At 44.7% G+C, this 19,407-nt stretch overlaps 1 long non-coding RNA gene across 1 annotated transcript in view; it reads left to right on the forward strand.

Moving 5' to 3' along the window:
- Nucleotides 1–19,407, forward strand: part of LOC146343681 (uncharacterized) — a 64,160-nt gene that overhangs the window by 13,700 nt on the left and 31,053 nt on the right. Inside the window, exon 2 of the long non-coding RNA XR_014792563.1 lies at nt 9,647–9,897. This is a non-coding gene — a long non-coding RNA (uncharacterized LOC146343681). The remainder of the gene's footprint in view (nt 1–9,646; nt 9,898–19,407) is intronic.

Raw genomic sequence — 19,407 nt, forward strand, 5'->3', positions numbered from 1 at the left:
CCCAGACTGCCCTTCAGGCCTAACCTCTAGTACATGCACTCAGCAACCTTGGTCTCCTGGAGAGGGGTTCTGGTGAAGACCAAGTACTCTTGGTAGATAACAGCCACTCCCCCTCCCCAATCCCCAGCCCTCGGCTGCTGTGCATACGAAAATCCGGCTGGACACATGGCCACAAGAGTTGGAGCAGCGGCCTCGGCCAGCCAGGTCTCCGTAATACATGCCAGGTCTGCACCCTGATCCAGGATCATGTCATGGATGAGGGAGGTTATCTGGGTAACAGACCTGGCATTGCAAAGCAGCAAACGAAGGCCAGAAGATGGAGTCATGCCTCCCCCAGCCATCCTTTGGCTCTGGACAGGCCTGGAGCAGGGACAGATACTACACATCTCTCCCTTGTTCCCCTTACGTGGCATGGCCTGCCCCTAGCGCTCCTCCAGCACCTGCCGCCCAGCCTCGGTATGTTCTGGCCCTCAACACTCCCCCCACTGCCTCCATCAGGTGAACACATGCCCCCCCACTCCCGCCTATCAGGAAGGCTACCCACCCCTAAAAACACAACAGACTCCCCCTAAAATTTAAAAACAATTTAAATCCCCTTTAAAAATACTGCCAGGCAGGAGTCCACGGTGGTGGTGGTGGTGGCGGCAGCAGCAGGTGCAGCAGCAGCAGGCACACCTCTTCCCCGGTGGTGGTGGCTTCTCCTACAGGCCCTGGCTGTCCCAGGCCACCTCAGCCAGCCAGCTTATGTAGCCCCTCCAGGAAGGGGCAGGTGGAACAGTCAGCACAGCTGGCTCAGTACCTGGGGCCCTGGTCCAATTGGGATGGAACTGGAATCAGTTCTGGATCTCTGATGAATTTATCTCTATGAAACATATGTTAGCCTCATTCACGGATAGGGATGTCGCAAGCGCAGTTTGGGGTTTGGGAATTCGTCGAGCAACCCCTGCCCGTGACCCCCGAACTGCACCTGCCGAGATGCTGTTCTTGTTTGCCCCCCGCTCGTGCCTGCTCACGCTCCAAAGTACTCACCGTGAACCCATTCGGTGAGCACAGCCATTTTTGCACCTTTGCTTTCTAGGAAAAGCAGGAAGTTTTAAAAATGTGCATATTCAAATATGTGCAGTTTGGAGCTGGGAAAGCTAAATAAACACAATATTAGAGGTATAATACCTCTAATATTGTGCTTATTTAGCTTTCCCAGCTCCAAACTGCACATATTTGAATATGCACATGTTTCTAACTTCCTGTTTTTCCTAGAAAGCAAAGGCACGAAAATGGCAGCGCTCACCGAATGGGTTCGCGGTGAGTGCTGGGGAATTCACCGAACTCATGGGTGGCTCGAGCACCGGTTCAGGGGGGGAGTGAGCAGGGACGCTGCTTCGGCAAGTGCATGGAGAACCGGACTAGGGTGAGTTCTTACATCCCTATTCACAGATTACATTTTTTAGATGTACACTTAGGAGTACAGCTAAAAAAATACACAGGTTTTCCTGAGAAATGAAACAATTGAATGCAACCCACAAAGCCCTAAGAACTATATGAATCTATTTCAGTGTATTTATCTATGTATTTATTTTAAAACTACTTATATACCACTTGATATCCTAAGAGCTCTAAGCAGTTTACATTAAAAATACATAAAATACAATATAAAAATGTATGTCAAATCTATAACATAAGTACCCTACACCAGTAAGGTGAAACAATAACTGGTTTGATTTCTTGGACTTTCTTCATCCAGTTCTCAGTTTGGCATCCATCTTGGAACCACATGCAAAAGCCCAAAGCTGGATCATGCTCAGTTCCAGCTAATCTAAAGAAACACTTTTACTTTTGACCTCTAGGTGGCAGCAATATAAACATATATTACAAAAAAAATATACAATAGTAAATACATTAAAAATGTTATAACAAGAATAGGAGAACAGAGCAGGGCAATAACAAGTCAGGGAAAGCTTAAGTAAACAGATACATCTAAAAGAGGTGTTTAAAGCTTGACACAGTTTCTGCCTCTCAAACTGGATGTAAGAGAGCATTCCAGAGGGTGGGTGCCGCTACTGAGAAGGCCTGCTCATGTGCCATTGCCTGGCAATGCACTATTGGTCGTAGCATGACCAATAAGGTAGAGCTATTACCTAAGCAAAGAAATCCTAGTTGACTAGTCATCTCGGTGTTGATGAATTAATTAGCCAATTGAATATGTATGCATTTGCATGTGAATAAAACAATCATTTTGAAGAAAAAATATTCTCTTTGTGTTTTTAAGATGACCTATGTCCATGTCACAGCAAGTGCCATCTTAGAAGAGGCATTCTGTATAGGAACAAAATTATACTTGCCAGCTGCAGTTTTGTAGGTATTTGTATTCAAAATAGTTAACCTTTAAAGAGAAAATGCTGCCTAATTAACTGGAGGCAACTATTTAATGGATCATTGGGTTTCTGATGGAATCATCAAAGCCTGCTAAATATTGTAGACCTCTTCCAAGCAAGCACCAAAAGACAGTCCCTATTACAGTTCAATGCTCTGATGATCTATGTTGAGAAAGTTCTGAAGAGCTTGGCCATCTGTGGAGCAAAGTATAGCAACTGTGGAGTTGAGCGCAGCAATGCCACTCAACCAGAAGTGGAGAGGCAGTAAAGGAGGATATCACATCATATCCAGTTAATGAATAATGCTTTGCACTGAGGTGGCAAAATAGACTATGCAAACATTGGCTTTAAAAAGTCAATCTAATTGACTGAGCACAAGGGCAGAATTTATTAGTTATAGGCGAACTGCCCTCAGCTCAGTTCAGAATGAGCTCAGCTAAAGCGAGTTATTCTCTGCTGCTGCTAAAAAGGGGAAATAACCATTCTTCTTCTGAGCCCAAGCTGAAAATTCAGATAGCATCACACTCCTGATGGCATCATGAGAAGCATGGTGGGGTCCAAAGGTCACCCCACCCCTAAAGCTGCCCACAAGCCACAACCCCACTGCTACAGGGTGGTGAAGCTTTACCCCACTAGCCCATTCCTTTCATCCAGAACTTACCTGCCATGGCAGCAGCAACAGCAGGGCAGCCTCCATTCCACCCTCCCTCTGTGGTGCCTTGAATGCTGCAGTGACACATCCAAGCTGTCGGGGACACTGGGAAATGTGCTTCTCTAGGATTCCTGAGTCCTTAGTATGGATGTCAGGGGCCCTGGAAACTGCCTGACCCAGGACTTCTTGCACCTAGGATGCTGCCCTTGTAGTGTTCATAGGGTGGCCAAAGGAGAGGAAGTGCACCACCAAGGAAAGGGGACACAGATTTATATAAAATTTGCATGTTGGTGCTAACTTGTATGTATAGATGCAAAGGTAGAAACAATGGGAATAGGGCATTTTCAAGTGATTTGCGAACTGAAATGAAAGGAACGTACATCTTTAGTGCAAATGGAGAGGGCAGAGATGTTGGAGGTGGGAGCAGCACTTTGGAGCCCTGCTCCCTATCCAATCGTTTTGTTCCTTGAACACAACTGACTAATGCTCACATAGGGCTAGAATGGTTTGGCTAGGTGAAACATCTGATTCTGGGAGAAGATATTGGCTTGCAAGTGCTTTCAGCTGAGGCTTTTATCTTGCAATCACTCTGCCTCAAACACAGAATTTTAGGGAAGGGAGGAGTTGGTGTCAAGATGGCATCATCTTCCATTTGTACACCCTCCTGTGTTTTAACAGAAAAAAAACAATTAAGGGCACAATGCTATGCATGTTTAGACAGAAAAAAAAAAAATCCTACAAGTCCCAGCTTTCCCCAGGCAGCATGGGAGTTGTAGGACTTTTTCCTGTCTTAACATGCATAGGACTGCACCCCAAGGAGGAAAAGACGGAATAGGTGCACAGTGTCTTTGACTGGAAGTGTGACAAGCCCTCCATCTGGAAGCATCCGTAATGCCTTTTAACAGCTTCCCAAATTTGTGTCACTGCTAAATGATAAACTCCAACACTTTTTTCTATCTTAGATTGGTTTAGTAAAATATGGTCAACAACCTGTATATATAAATTGACTTATTATCCCCCCCCCCCCGCAAAAAAAAAGAAGTGGAAAAGGAATAACAACAGTTACATTTCTGGAAAATTAGCTCATATTAGTTATTGGATATATATATATATATATATATATAGCCAGTGTGGTGTAGTGGCTAGAGTGTTGGACTGGGAGTTGGGAGACCTGGGTTCTAGTCCCAACTCAGCCATGGAACATGGAAGCTCACTGGGTAACTTTAGGCCAGTCACAGACTCTCAGCCCAACCCACCTCACAGGGTTGTTGTTGTGAGGACAAAATGGAGAGGAGGAGGATTATGTACGCCGCTTTGGGCTCCTTAAATGAGGAAAAAAGGCGGGATAGAAATGTAATAAATAAATAATATATCCATGCTCTTTTATTTCTCTCCTTCAAATCTTACATACTTTTTAAATAGTTTGATTAATCATTTTGATAAGCAACTTTATATTGCATTTTTGGTCGGTTATATTTTTGTATCATTCATTATTTTCTGTATACAAATAAATAAAACCATTCATTAAAAGAAAGGGGGAAAACATGGCTGCTGCCACTAAAGTAAGTCCCACCCTGAAACTTTCACAAACTTTTACCTTCACCTCCATCACCCTCCCAGTTTCTGTCTCCCTTCTTACTCTCCCCCCCCCCCATTTTGAGACAAAAGTTTGCTTCAGCTGCAATTCTATAACCACTTGCTTGGGAGTAAGTAATGAAACTTATGTTTGAGTAGACATGCATCAGTCCAGCTTTAGTCGAAACATTCCCTTACCTGTAGATTATCTCCTTCCAGCCTCTGTTCCAATCTTGCTTTTCACTGTGGATGATCAGTCTCTCAGTTCTACACTCTTCTGACATTTTGATGTCCAATGGGTTCCATTTGAATTCTGGCAAGAATTGTGGATTTTGGAATGTCAGTAATAGTTTATGTGGATGCAGTCTCACAATAATTAAAAAGCAAAAAAACCCCAAACCTCCTACTATTTGCACTCTTGTGAGAAGATATTTTTTTTAAATGGGAAAGATATTTTAAAAATTTCAAAAAATAAAATTGTTTTTTTAACTAAATTTTTATTTTTAAAATATTGTGCAATTCTAAAAACAATTTTAATAATGAAAAACAACTTCCTAATTTTAATCTTTTAAAAATGTCTTACAAAATTTTAGAACTATGCCTCCAGAAGCACCACAGATCCAGATGTTGAGTTCTGCTCTGATAAACCTCTGGTAAAGCATGGAACCTCAAAATCTGGGATGGAATGCAAGATTTACCACTACACCACTACTGCCCAGTCAGCTCCCAGGAGAGGAACAGATCATTCTTGCCAGACGTCTGAACTGATCAAAAGCAAAGGGCTTTTGAAATTAAGGGCCACAGGTCACCCACACCTGGTTTAGAGCAACAGCTCTGCCAGCATTCCATGTAGTCTGAACCTCAGAAGTTCTGCTTCCCATCCTTAAAACTGGGCATCAACTTATAAATGTACCTACCTAAAATCTAGACTTGCAATATACTTCCAACACCGCTTGTCTCAAACAATGGTAGTAGCTCAGAAAGAAAATGTTGGCAAAGTGAATAACTTTTATAAATGTGCTCTTGTTTAAAGTTGGTTTCCAGTGTAGATGTTCTATGTTAAAATTGTCAGCACCTTCACTGTTGGATAAATAAGTTGCTTTTTTACATGTAGAGCTGCATTTTAAAACTTGTATGCAATGTTCGTTGATTTTTTAATTTCTTATTTAAAAACAAAACACTCCACCCCCCCAACCTAGCCTTTAGCAGGGAGTCGCTCAAAAATATAAGGTTTAAGTGTACTTGGCAGAGGACATACCAAGCAAAATCTCTCTCCGGTGTGTGAACTTTAGTTACCATTTCTTCTTGTGATTGTTTTATTCTTTTCAGTTTTTTAAATAGCAAGATAGTACTGTAGTCTGGGTACAAGTCCAGTTTATTGGGAGAAACTGCCTTGCTCATCTAGTTGATAGCTGGTGACAGCAGAGAGATGGGTAGTGTTGCTCTGTTGATTTTCCTGGATTTTTCAGCTGCTTTTGATACCATCCATCATGGTGTCCTTCTGAGCCGCCTGGTCAGACTGGGAGGTGCCACATTGAGTGGTTCCATCCTACCACTTGGGTAAGTCTTGAAAGAAGGTGCTTGGAGAGTGCTACTCTGCCTCATTGGGGTTTATCCCACAGGGTCCTGAAGGGTTCCATCATGTCCCCTAAGCTTCTTAACACAGGGGTGAGGATCAGCATGCTCACCTCCACTTCTTTTCAGCAGGACCAGGTGTGCTGTTGTTGGAAGCCTTATAAAATAAAATGGTGCCTGGGGTCAGTAATGAATAAATGAATGCTCAGTCTAGACAAGGTGGAAATGGTGGTGAGAAGTCTAATTCATCTGGGAGTTGATGGTTCCCCAGTTCTGGTTGGGTTCATAGAACTTCTGGAATCTCAAGGGGCAGCCATTGCCTGGTGTGCCATTAATTATCTTTGGTGGATTCACCAACTGCGATCAGTCGTAGGAAATGGTCATATGGCTATCAGGCTGGATTAAGGTAGTGTGTTCTACATGGGGCTGCCTTTGAAGAATGTTTGGAAGAGTATTAGATTAGTTCAGAATTTGGCAGGCTACTGCCATGGCCCTTGGCCCTCAGCTTTTACAGGGTATAGGAGAAGACTATGATGAAGATGAGGATCAGACTGCTCTTCCAGGAGAAGGATGGTCAGTCCTGTACTCAGAGGCACCCTGGCCAGAAAACACAGCCTCGCCATCATCCCCTGGATCACAGTAGGAACCCCCATCAGAACCTCTATCTCCCCAGCCTCATAGATGTCTGAGTCTCAGACTATTAGGGATGTACGAAAGTCACTTACCTTTTCGTGGATGTGATTCGCGGTGGGGGGGAGGTGCTCCATCCCTCCCCCCAGAATCCTCAACGGGGGGGAGGCGATCCGGTCCTCCCCCCGGAATGCTGTCTGGCCGGCTCTGCTCCGCGGTGGCTCTGTGGAGCAGCTGGCCAGGGCCATCCGCAGCTGGAGTTCTGGCCGCAGATGGGCTGCTGCAGATGCAAATGGCAGCCGCCATGGTGGCCGCCATTTGCGTCCAGCCAGGCTGCCATGATAGGCTACGTAAGTATTTACGTAGCCTATCATGGCAGGCCAAAAAAAAAAAAAAAAGAGCGTACGCAAATGGTGGCGGCTACGGCATCCGCCATTTGCGTTCCCTATTTTTCGCCATTTTATCCTACATAAATATTTATGTAGGCTATTACGGCGGGAAAAAAAGGGAACGCAAATAGCATAGTGGGCGCCATTTGTGTTCCTTTTTTTTCCTGCTGTTTCAGCCTACGTAAATATTTAGATAAGCTATTACGGCGAAAAAAAGGAACGCAAATAGTACCCACTACGCTATTTGCATTCCCCCTTTTTTTTTCGCCGTAATAGCTTACATAAATATTTACGTAGGCTGAAACAGCAAAAAAAAGGGAACGCAAATGGTGGCCGCCATAACCGCTGCCATTTGCGTATGCTGGGTTTTTTTGGGGGGGGGGGTTTGCTTGCCATGATAGGCTACGTAAATACCTATGTAGGCTATCACGGCAAACAGCAGATGCAAATGGCGGCCGCGGCAGCCAGAGCTGCCGCCAGAGCTACCGCCGCTGGAACATCCGCCCCAGGTAAGCTTTGTCCCGGGGGGGGGAATCCGCAGGGGGGCGGGGGGTGGGAGGCTGTTCCACCACGGGTTTTGGGGGACTGAATGCCAGTGCATTCGGCCTCACTGAAATCCATGGCGGAATTCTCCGCCATCCCTAGAGACTATGCAAAATCAGGCAAGGGGCCTCTAATAGTCCAGTTCACTCCTCCAGAGGGGGCAGGACTGATCAAAGTACAGAGCATGGCTGCCTACATAAAGCTTCAGTTGGCTTTAGGTTGCTTCTGAGACAACATCCTCCTATGGTTCTTGTAAGGGAGACTGCCAGCTAGCAAAGCTCACTCTGAACTATCCTTGGTCTTATTTCACCTGCCATGTACATGACAGCTTCTCCCTTTCCTTAGCCTACTATACTTACCTTGACTGGATTCTACTTACCTGACACAATCTCACTGCCTAGACTTGACTGTTCTGCCTAAACTGGACTCTTCTTGCTCAGATCTAGCCCTGTCAGATGTGATTCACTTCCTCTGTGAACCTCAGGTAACTGCAGGACAGGGCATCTAGCAGCAGTGAGACAATGGAAGAATGTAACCTTTGTGCTGAGATACCTGCACTGGTTCCCAACTTGTTGTTTCTGTGCACAATTAAAAGTGCTGGAGTTGCCATAAACAGTTAAGCTTAACTTAAGGATACGATGGGTAAGATCCAACGGTGCCCTACCCAGGTCATTTCTGGTTGTTTAGAGGCTTACCCCAGAAGCACTATATCGCCACTGCTGCTGGTAGGGTCCACACGCACACTGGGAATTGGTGGTGCTTGCCGCTAGTGGTAGGGCTAGTGGATCCTACCCCATCTCTCAGATGTGTTCCCCTCTTACACTGAAATCATCTGCTGGTGGCACTGCCCTGATCCCCTTCCTTATGAAAGGCTAGATGACCACAAGGAGCAACACCTTTGCTGTGGTGGCATCCCCGTTGTGAAATAATCCTGGGAAGGTCTGTGAAAACAGCTCAGTTTTCACTTTCAGGAGGCTGATAAAACTGATCCATTTTAAAGGAAGTGTACGTGTGTGTGTGTGTGTGTGTGTGTGTGAGAAATATGGGGCTTTTGCTGGATACATTTCCACTCTGTGTTATTTTGTAGTTGTCTAGGTTTTGTTTAAAGGAGAAGGGGACAGCAGAGGATGAGATGGCTAGATAGCATCACCGATGCAATGAATATGGACTTGCGCACACTCTGGGAGAGAGCGCAGGACAGGAAGGCCTGGCGTGCTATGGTCCATGGGGTCACGAAGAGTCGGACACGACTGAATGACTGAACAACAACAACAAGGGTTTTGTTTGCCATAATTATATATTTTAATGTGCTTTTATGGTTGCTGTTCTTAGCCACCCTGAGAGCTCTATGAAGTTACAAATCTTAAAATAAATACAATAAATAAAACCTTTCTGGTTACATACCTCACCTAGAAGGCACATCAGCCTTCTCATCTATACAGAGAAAGACCTTTCCTACTTTCTTACCTTTTCTCTCCCCATCCCCACCTATTTTCAGTACACATCACACCATCATTCCAAGTTATTTTACAAAATCCTCACACTAGAAATACTGCAGACTCAGACTCTAGTCCCAGATGTATTTCAGTTACACCATATATTTAATGTTCATTAAGTTTTAACACTTCCCTGTCTCACCTCAACAGTTTCATTTTCTCAAAATAAATTGTTATAGGCTCCCCCCCCCCCGTTTTTTTGGTAACTTGGAGGCAGTTTCTGAGGGGAAATGAAGTGGTATATTTTTGTCTCTATGCTATAATTAAGGGTATAGAGGCTAGTACCAATGAAGCTGCCAGCAAGGAACAATTTTGATAATAATATAGTGTCACTTCTCCAAGTTCCAGGACAACTGTATAGGGTCAGTGTGGAGGAGAGAGAACAAGATACTTTAACATTGTCTTTGTTTACAGATGTATCACTGAGACACTGTTGAGGAGATGCAGAAGCAAGCACACAGGAGGCAGTACCAGATAAGAAAATAAGAACATAAGAAGAGCCATGCTGGATCAGACCAAGGGTCCATCTAGTCCAGCATTCTGTTCACAGTGGTCAACCAGCAGCCTACAGAAAACCTACAAGCAGGACATGTGTGCAACAGCACCCTCCTGCCCATGTTCCTCAGCAACTGGTGTACAGAGGCATACTGCCTCTGATGCTGGAGGTAAGACATAGCCATCAGGACTAGTAGCCATTGATTTGATTTTATTTATTTATTTATTTATTTATTGCATTTATATCCCGCCTTTTTTCCTCTTGCAAGGAACCCAAGGCGGCTTACATTGTCCACCCCCCCTTTTAAAGCCATCCAAATTGTGGCCATCACTAACCCTGTGGTAGCGCATTTCAGAGTTTAACTATGTGCTGGGTGACGAAATCCTTCCTTTTATCTGTCCTGAATCTCCCACCAATCAGCTTCATGGGATGACCCTGGGTTCAAGTATTTTATGAGGGGGAGAAAAATATCTCCCTATCCACATTCTCCACACCATGCATAGCTTTGTGCACCTCTATCATGTCTCACTTTACTCGCCTTGTTTCCATGCTAAACAATCCCAGCTGTTGCAACCTTTCCTCATTGGAGAGCTGCTCCACAGCAATTCACAGCAAGTAATGGCAACACTCCTGAAATGTCTGTTGGCCAACTCTAAAATGTAGAGTTGTTGTGGTTTCAGCCAAATTCAAAATATCTAGGTGTCTTTGCTCATAACTCACAACCAGACAAGATGTACCAGTTTCACAGCCTCTTCCTACTATACAGGTGAGTATGAGCTAACCAAGGGCCTTCTTGGTGGCCACTCCCAAGCTGTACAACTCCCTTCCAAGGGAGGCTACGTTTGCTCCTTGTCTGCTGTCCAACCTTTTTATTCAAGTAGCCATTTGCCGTGTAAGCGGGCCTGTTGGGTGGGATGCTGTTTTTATTCTGTTACTGTTGTGTTTTTAATCATGTTTTAATGCATTTGTGATTGTTTGATCAAGTTTTATTTCTGAATGTAAGCTGCCTTGAGTGCCATTTTTCTTGGTAAATAGGCGGGGTACAAATCACATTTGTTCGCAAAAATCCTCTTCAGAATTCTTCTCTGTGGATGCTGAGCTCAAGTGTTCACTTGATCTTTACACATGCAAAATGAATGTTTAGCGCTCCACAAATCTGAATGAATGCTGCCATCTGTCACCCCAAGACAGTTTACCACAGATGCAAGGTGCTACCAGTTCCAAAGCAGAGGGTTACTACAGCAAGGACTGTAGTAACCACCCATAACAGCCTCTTAAGTGCTTTCTGTTTCTGCATTAAAACCTACTGGCTATACATATTTAATTGAATCTGAGCCAGGGTCAGGATACTGGTAGGAATTCTACTCTGCCTTGTCATTTCCTTCTCATCTAGGTAAAATGGCAAATGGCTTGAAAAGATCAGTGAGTAGCAGAGGGCACTTTTAAACATTATCTGATCGCTTCCCTCCCCCGCAATTCCTCAAAGCTATCATTCTGGTATGTCTCCTTCTCTTGGTAGTGCATCATTATTACCATATGTGCATGGCCTGTTATGGATCATGTCCAGAATCAGTGGTCAGAAAGAAGAAAGGAAGCAAAACAGGAGGAGGGAAGAGGGAAGCAAAAGGAAGGGTAGAAAAGAATGTCAAAGTCATTAATTTTTTTAAAAGGTAATCATAAACTCCTAAAGAAAAATGCATCCTTACAAAACTGGCATCTTTGCTGACAAATGGGATCTGTGGATTATTAATAGCATCTGTGCAATTATGTATGGCTTTCATTTGCCAGGGCATCCAGAGATGGACATGATGCCAAATGCATGGCTCCTGTTCCCGATAAACTCGTGGCCCTTGCATGCTCGGCACGACACAAAAAAATGCACACACACACCAGCAAGAGAGATGCTGTTCATCAGAGGAGCTCCTGTTGTTTGCCAGAGGTCTTAAGGGGGATCTTCTATTTCATTCGGTGGTAATGCCCTTTTTGTTGACAAAAGTAAATTGATGGCAGTCAAGAGGGGAAGCATTTGGTGGAAAAAAATTCTGTTGACCCTTCTCAGATTGAATTTGACCACAGAGCAGGATACCAGCAGTTCCTGAAATGATAGATTATTGTAATGACCGGCAGAATGGCCTTTTGGCATGTTTAAATGGCAATAAATTTCACCAGGAAGAGGGCAATTTAACTACTTTTGGGCAGTGAGGATCCTCTTTGTTTGAGGTGCAAATAAATTGTGGTTCATTAAGAGCACCTGTATTGCGTTCTCGATGCAACACGAAAGCAGAGGATGTTAATATTTAATTTAATTTCAGCAAATCTCCCAGTGCCTGAATGAGCTGTTGACATGCACTCCCCACTGCAAGCGTTCCAGATTTCTACCTGATCATTTGAATAATAAAACATAGCATTTATATGGTGCTGTAGAGTGTTCAAAGCACTGCACACACATTCTCTTGTAATCTTTTTAATAATCATGTAAGATAATGTGTGTGGGGTGGGGGCGGGGGACTGACAGACCCTCCAACATTTTACAACCAAAAATAGGGATAAACTCATAACACCCCAGTCTGCATATCAGGGATCACTGTCATTACCCTTTCTTTATCTATTTGTTTATTTGTACCCCACCTTTCTACCAAAAAAACGGCACTCAAGGTGGCTTACATAAACAATTAAAATTGATTAAAGCAATACATTAAAATACAATGAAAACATAACAATGACATGATTTTTTTTAAATTAAAAACAGCACCCAACCCACCAGACCCACTTACAGGCTAAAAGCCTCCTTAAATAGGGAGTCTTTGCCTGCCAGTAGGATAGCAAAGAGGGTGCAAACGTAGCCTCCCTTGGGAAGGAGTTCCACAGCCTGAGAGCAGCCACCAAGAAGGCCCTCTCTTGGGTCTCCACCAAACACGCCTCTGAAGGCGGTGGTCTCGAAAGAAGGGCCTCTCCAGAAGATCTTGAAGACAGGCAGGTTCATATGGGAGAAGGTGGTCTTTCAGGTTGCCTGGTCACATGCCATATAGGGCTCTATAGGTCATAACCATGAATGCTGCCCAGAAACAGACAGGCAACTAGACAGGTAACCGGTGAAGCTTCTGTAACAGGGAGTCACGTGTTCCCTGTAACTGGCCCTTTCTTTACCGTAAGGAGGCGGCCGAGGGTTGTGCGTGCTTTCTTTTACCATTTCCCCCCATTGTGTCCCTGCAGGCTCTCCGGCTGCTTGAGCTTCTTTGAAAGCTCCCTAGAGGACTTCAGCAGGACTTCCTCTCTTGGGGCTTTCCAGTGCGGCTGCCCGTTGAGTGCCTGAAAGCTGAGCGAGGAGTTATTGCCATTTTTCTTATTCTTTTCTTCTTTGTTGTTAAAGGGACTTCTAATAATAACAAAGCAAAACCAAAAATGCCTCTCTTAGCTTTCAGGCACTCACCAGGCAGCAGCACTGGAATGCCCCAAAGAAGGAAGTCTTGGCTAAGTCCTCTTGGAGGCTTTTCAAGAAGCTGAAGCAGCCGGAGAGGCTGCAAGGACAGAAGGCGGGGGGGAATGGTAAAAGAAAGAGCACCTCCACTCCCCTCAGCCACCACCTTACAGGAAGGTAAGAACTGAAGCCCTGCACCTTGGGAAATTTCTCTGAAATTCTCACCCCTTCCTGCAAATTTTGGGGCGCAATTTCTTTTTGCCCCAACACATGGTCGAAAATAAACAGATCAAAAAATGTGGAACAGTGCTCGTTGAAATGCCTGTCCTAAGGCTCAGTTAGCGGCAGTAAGAGCTTCAAGCTAAAATTGCTGGTGTTTTTGCCCCACCCCCTTTTGCATTTGGCTCCACCAGCCTCTGGAACGTGTCCCTTGAGAGCTGCTGTGGCATCAAATTTGACCCTCAGGCTGAAAAGGGTCAGCACCCCTGTGCTACAGCATCCTTGTCAGATGGCTGCCCGTCCACTGTTTAAACGCCTCCAGCAAAGGAGACCCCTCCTCCCCCCCACCCCCAGGCAGTCTGTACGGCAGTCGAGCAGCTGTTACCGTTAAGAAGTTTCTCCTAACGTTTAGGAGAAATTTGTTTCTAGTCCTGCTTTCTGGAGCAACGGAGAACAAGTCTTTTTGGTTCATGATAATTAAAAAGTTTACAAGAGAATGTGTGTGAAGTGCTTTGCATGACAGCTCTTCAGATATTTGAATATGGCTATAATGACTTCCCTTAATCTGAGCTTTTCCAGGCTAAACATACCCAGCTCTTTCAACCATTCCTCAGAGGATGTGGTTTCCAGACCTCTCACCATCCTCACTGCCCTCCTCAGACACACACTCTAGTTTGTCAGGCATTCACCTGGGTGAGGGCTTAAAGTGAGTAGAGGGTCAGGACATACATGCTGGCCCTGCCTTCTATGTCTCTTGGACCTGGACCTGCCTCCTATGTCTCTTGACATAATGGCCCCACTCCCCTCAGGTCAGACCTTGCCATGTTGAATTGGCAAGGTCTGAAGAGCAGCTGCACTCACATGATGCAACTGGTACCCACTCTGAGATTCCAGTGCTAAAGACTGGAGCAGGGCAACCTGAGCCCTGAAGAAGGTCACCTCTAACAACTCATGTTAAAAATGTTCACAAGACAACCCCCAAAAGCACAAACAGGGACAGGGACTTACCAGAGTCAGCCATCAAAAAATAGGGGCTGCCTTTGGAAGATAGGAAGAACACAGCAACGGCTACTTCTTCCTGCAGTGGCAGAAAAGAAACAAACCAACCCCAGACCTTAGGGAAAACCTGCCAAAAAACCTGTGCTACCGCGAATGGTGAGCCCCACCCATGAGAAACTGTTCAAGATATTTAGTGAAATGTTTTCCCCATTTTCTCTGCCCAAAGATAGGGTGGAGAATTTCAAGAGACCATTCGTGCACAGCTATATGCAGGCATTCACGCACATACCACCACCACCACCACATTCACCATCCCGACACACACACACACACACACATTTTTCTTTTTTTTAAGCACCAGCATTTGTGCCTCTGGAAGGCAAACCCAGTCTATAGAGCAGGGGTGCAGAAGCCAAATCCGGCCTTCTAAGTTTCCCCAGATGGCCATGCCCCTTCTCCTGGGCCCACCCCCTTTCCTCCAACCATAGTTCGTTGGGTGGTTTTCCAGGTTTTGTGCAGTTTTTTTCCCCTTTCTAAAAAGTTGAAATGCTTCTCCTAAAGCTTATGATGAGTGCTGAAAAACTAGAACACATCTACCACAGGTGTACAGAGAGAGAATGAGTGTCAAGATGCTGGGAAATAATATAACTTTATTTTCAATAAAGCCAAATATGTTTCAGATAGGGATGTCAGAGAATTCCGCCACGGATCTCAGTGAGGCCGAATGCCAGTGCATTCAGCCCCCCGAAATCCGTGGCGGAATGAAGCCCCCCGCCCCACCACCCCGCGAAAGGCACGCGAAACAGGACACTAACCTGGTGCTGTTCGCGCTGCTTTGCGAATGGTGGCCACATCTGTGGCCGCCATTTGCGTTCCATTTTTTTGCTCTGATAGGCTACATAAATATTTACGTAGCCTATCTCGGCAAAAGAAAGGGGCACAAATGGTGGCCGCTATGCCATTTGTGCCCCTGTTTTTTTGCCGTGATAGGCTACGTAAATATTTATGTAGCCTATCACGGCAAAAAAACAGGAACGCAAATGGCGGCCGCTACACCATTTGTGCCCCTGGTTGTTGTTTTTTTGCCATGATAGGCTACGTAAATATTTACATAGCCTATTATGGCCAAAAAACAGGAACACAAATGGTGGCCGCCATAGCTGCCGCCATTTGCGTCCACAGGCTCCACATGGTGCCTGCGAATGCACCTGGCCAGTGGCTCTGCAGTGTTGCCATGGAGCCGGTCAGGTTAGGATTTTGGGGGGAGGTGCAGAGCACCTCCCCCCCACCGTGAATCACCCCGTTGAAAAGGTAAATGACTTTCGTACATCCCTTGTTTCACACCTGATATTTTTAGGGGGGTGTCTTCAGGAGTAGCTTTAACATTTCCTTCTGGGAACTCATAATGATATATCTCTTCAACTCAATAACTAGCCATCACAAATTACAGAGCCCACGTTTCCTTTGAAGACCCCATGACGGTTATATAGATACAAAAGTGGGCTTAGGAGGACCAATGGAGGGACCAATCCTATGTGGATAGGCGGCACATCTTCCGAGCTGGAGCCCAGGGATGATCTGCGCGGCCTAAAAGGTGGCGGGGGAGGGGTGGGGAGGCGATTTTCCAGGAACTGACCTTGGAGTGTGGGCTCCAACTTGGTTTCCTGGAAACTGAACAATCCTATAGCCATCTAGCCGCTGTCTAGCAGCCAGAGGATTGTACCCTTACTTGATTAGTCAGTCAGATTCATCTATTAAAAACCTTTTGATCAATTAAAAATGTTCCTGTGATTAATTGGGCAACAGTGTAGGGTTTTTTTTTTAGAAATCCTTCTTTGTATAACTACTTATATAATCCTTACAAGGCAGACAGGTGCCATCTTTGAAGGAATCCTCTCACGCACACGGCTGGGACTGGTGCCTGTCGTAAGGGTGCGTGCACCATCTAAAAATAAAGAATGCTTTTTTCTGTCTGGAGCAATGATTTTGTATGCCAATTCATGCAAATTTAATCAATTCTAAAAATCATACCATTATAGAACAACCCTATCTTACAAGTGGAAAGAGATCTGCTGTCCCATGTGCTGCTGTTTAGTTGTGGCCAGGGCAGAAGGGGGGCATTTTTTCCCCCTGTTCCCTTCTCATTGACTGCAACGGGAATGGATTTACTACACCAGCACCAGGGCTGGCATAGCAGCCTGGACCTGTCAAGGGAATGAGGGAACTTTGGATGCAATGCAGGCCCCTGACACAGGAAGTTTCCTAACCACTACTGCCAGCTGGACATCTACACCAGCAGAGATTTCCGCTAGTACTAGGGATGTACAGATTTAAATCCATTCCATCTGTGTTTTGTGGATTGTCAGGCATCTGTCATTCCATTGTCTGCTCATCGATGGAATCAGAGGGGGCGGGTTAGAGATGTTCGAGAACTTCATTCTGCTTGCATAAGTACCAGTCCACTGCTGAACTGGATTCATAGAAATCCAAATTCATTTGAACCCATTGCAGATTTCTCCGAAATCCCTAGCTGGTACACTGTGGGAGACTTCTGGGGCGCAAATGTCATCCCACCGAGAGGCCTCCCTCTCAACCAGTAGAGCAGTGCGTATGTCACTTCCTGTGCTCGCTCAGCTTGTCTCCTGGCAAAGATAGGATTGCTCTCTTAATTGCCTAAGACCTCTTTAATTAAGTGTAAGCCTTCATTGATATTCTGGCTTTTACCCCTCCTGTACCAATCAGTAGATATACCGAGCTATAACTAGCAACCCTGCAGGGATCATGGAAATATTGGCAGTATCTGGAATCTTTGCCTATTTAGGCAAAGTATAAAGGTGGGTGGGGGTGGCAGGGAGAGTACAAATCCTACTTTGTGAACTAAAAACAAATGCATTAAAAAAAAATGAATAAAATATGTGCCCTGGCTTACAATAAACTGAAACAATCCGTGATCAGTTTACAGGTGTCTTACAATAACCCCAAATAATCTTCTTTAATCAAATGACATTAAGAATAAAATGATTATACTGTTTATATTTTTACCCTGAAGTATTGATATACGGTGCTTAAATAAATTTCTCAGGGCAATTTCCAGTAAAATTCAGTAAAAAAACACATACAACAGTTTAACTAAAACAAGTATATATACCAATGAACCCATAAAAGCAGTCTTCAAATAATACGTTAAAATGTATGCAGAATAAGTACATTTTATAAAGTTTCATAAAAGGGGGTGAGGATGGAGACAGTCTTCGCCCATAATTGAAGGTTGGTATCCGATTTCTTGCACTTCTGTCTGTACAGTGAAATTAACTGATGTGGTGGGGAAATTTGCCCATTGCCAAACCACTCCAGTTTTTAATGCCGTGTGTCTCACCAACCAGAGCAGGCTCAGTACATATGATCCAAGCTAGGCCTGTGTTTCAAGTTGGCATTGATCCATCATGAAGGCCTAGCACAGGCAAAGCTGAAAGAGTCAGGGCTATAAGTCCCTTAAGGTGCTCCGATGCTATGAATTGTGCTGAAAGCACTGAGGGTTGAGCGCAAGTGAATGTTCTGGAAAGTGTCCGGCACCGGTAGAGTTAGGCCCAGAGAGTGGGAGAAGGAGGACGACGGAGGAGTAAAAGAAAGGCAGCTTAGTCAGATTTGCCCTCATCGATGCCTCCTTCTTCATCTTCCTCCTAGTCGGCTTTCTTTCCTCAGATGGCACTTTGACAGAAGATTAATTCAAGTCAGCTGCTGGAAATAATTATTGCATTATGGGAGCAGTGATCATTATTTAGAACATGATTAAATATGTCTGCATCTATTGACTCTGCCTATGATTTATGTATTTGTTTAGTCAATAGTCTAATGTAAATTATGTAATTAATTATAGATGGTGGCGTCAGGTCATTGGTAAAAACAATTTGATGAGAACATAGACTCCGTTTCTTCCCCCCAGCCCTCCCCTCTGTGACAGATGCAAAGGGGGGAGGGGAAGGGGAGGGGAAGGACGGGCCGAGTTGAGGGAATTCCAAAGGGTGTTTTTTCATGTGTGAATGGCGCTCCCCGGCTCTCAATTTGCATGTTGTCTTTCTCTTGTTCGGCATTCGTTTTAGAAATTGAAATAACTTGTTAAGCAAAGGGGAAGGGAGCACATGATTGCAAAGAGGACACAAGGGACCAGTAAGGGTGAGCAGCTAAAGAGCCAGCTGCTCCCGAACACGAGGGAGCGTGCCATGATCATTTACCGCTTCATAAAATTAAATGTTTTCCAGATTAAATCACTAGGCAGCATGCAGGAGGCCTTCTATCTCTAATAACAATTTTTCAATCAATACCAGGAGGCCTGCTGGTATGAAAGCGGAGAGATGAGGAGGCTGAGGCGGGCCGGGAGGGGGAAGGGGAGGAGAAGGGGGGACAGAGCGGGAGCCGCAAGGAGAAAGAGCGACATTTTGAATGCTGCAGCTTTCAATCAAGCCAAAAGTTTTTAAAAAAATATATATGCATGGTGTATTCTCCATCACTGTGAGTCTATTCCCCGCAGATTTTTCTCTTAACTGATAATTCGGTCAGTCACATTCCTCAGAGGGAGGTCATGGGTCACCCCAGCCCCTGTCAGGCCTCAGAGAAACCATTTCCATTTTAATGCCACAGCTATAATCTATCAAAGATGTGATGTACAAGATACAATGAATTTAAGTGGTCTTCATATATCACCGAGCTTTCATGCCTTCACCTGGGTAATAGTCTGAATTACTCTCCCTACCTCACAATCTGTCACCCCCAGTAAAATAACTGCCACGATGGTGTTAATGGCAGGTGTGCCCAAAATGCGGCCACGCATAGTAGCCAGGGACATTATACATCATAAATGTTAGCATTTGGTCCTTAGCATGGAGGCTTCCATGACAGAAAGTTATTCCATAGCTAGTCTTACAGACCTTTGATGCTATTGTTATCAATAATAATAATAATAATAATAATAGTCACTTTATCATTATGTCATAATTTTTCAGTGCTAAAATAAATAGAACAAAGATAGCAGAGAGAATATATCAA

This window comes from Heloderma suspectum, chromosome 5 (genome assembly GCF_057233095.1).
Source record: "Heloderma suspectum isolate Gila_16-S chromosome 5, 16-S_ref, whole genome shotgun sequence".
NCBI classification, from domain to species: Eukaryota; Metazoa; Chordata; class Lepidosauria; order Squamata; family Helodermatidae; genus Heloderma; species Heloderma suspectum.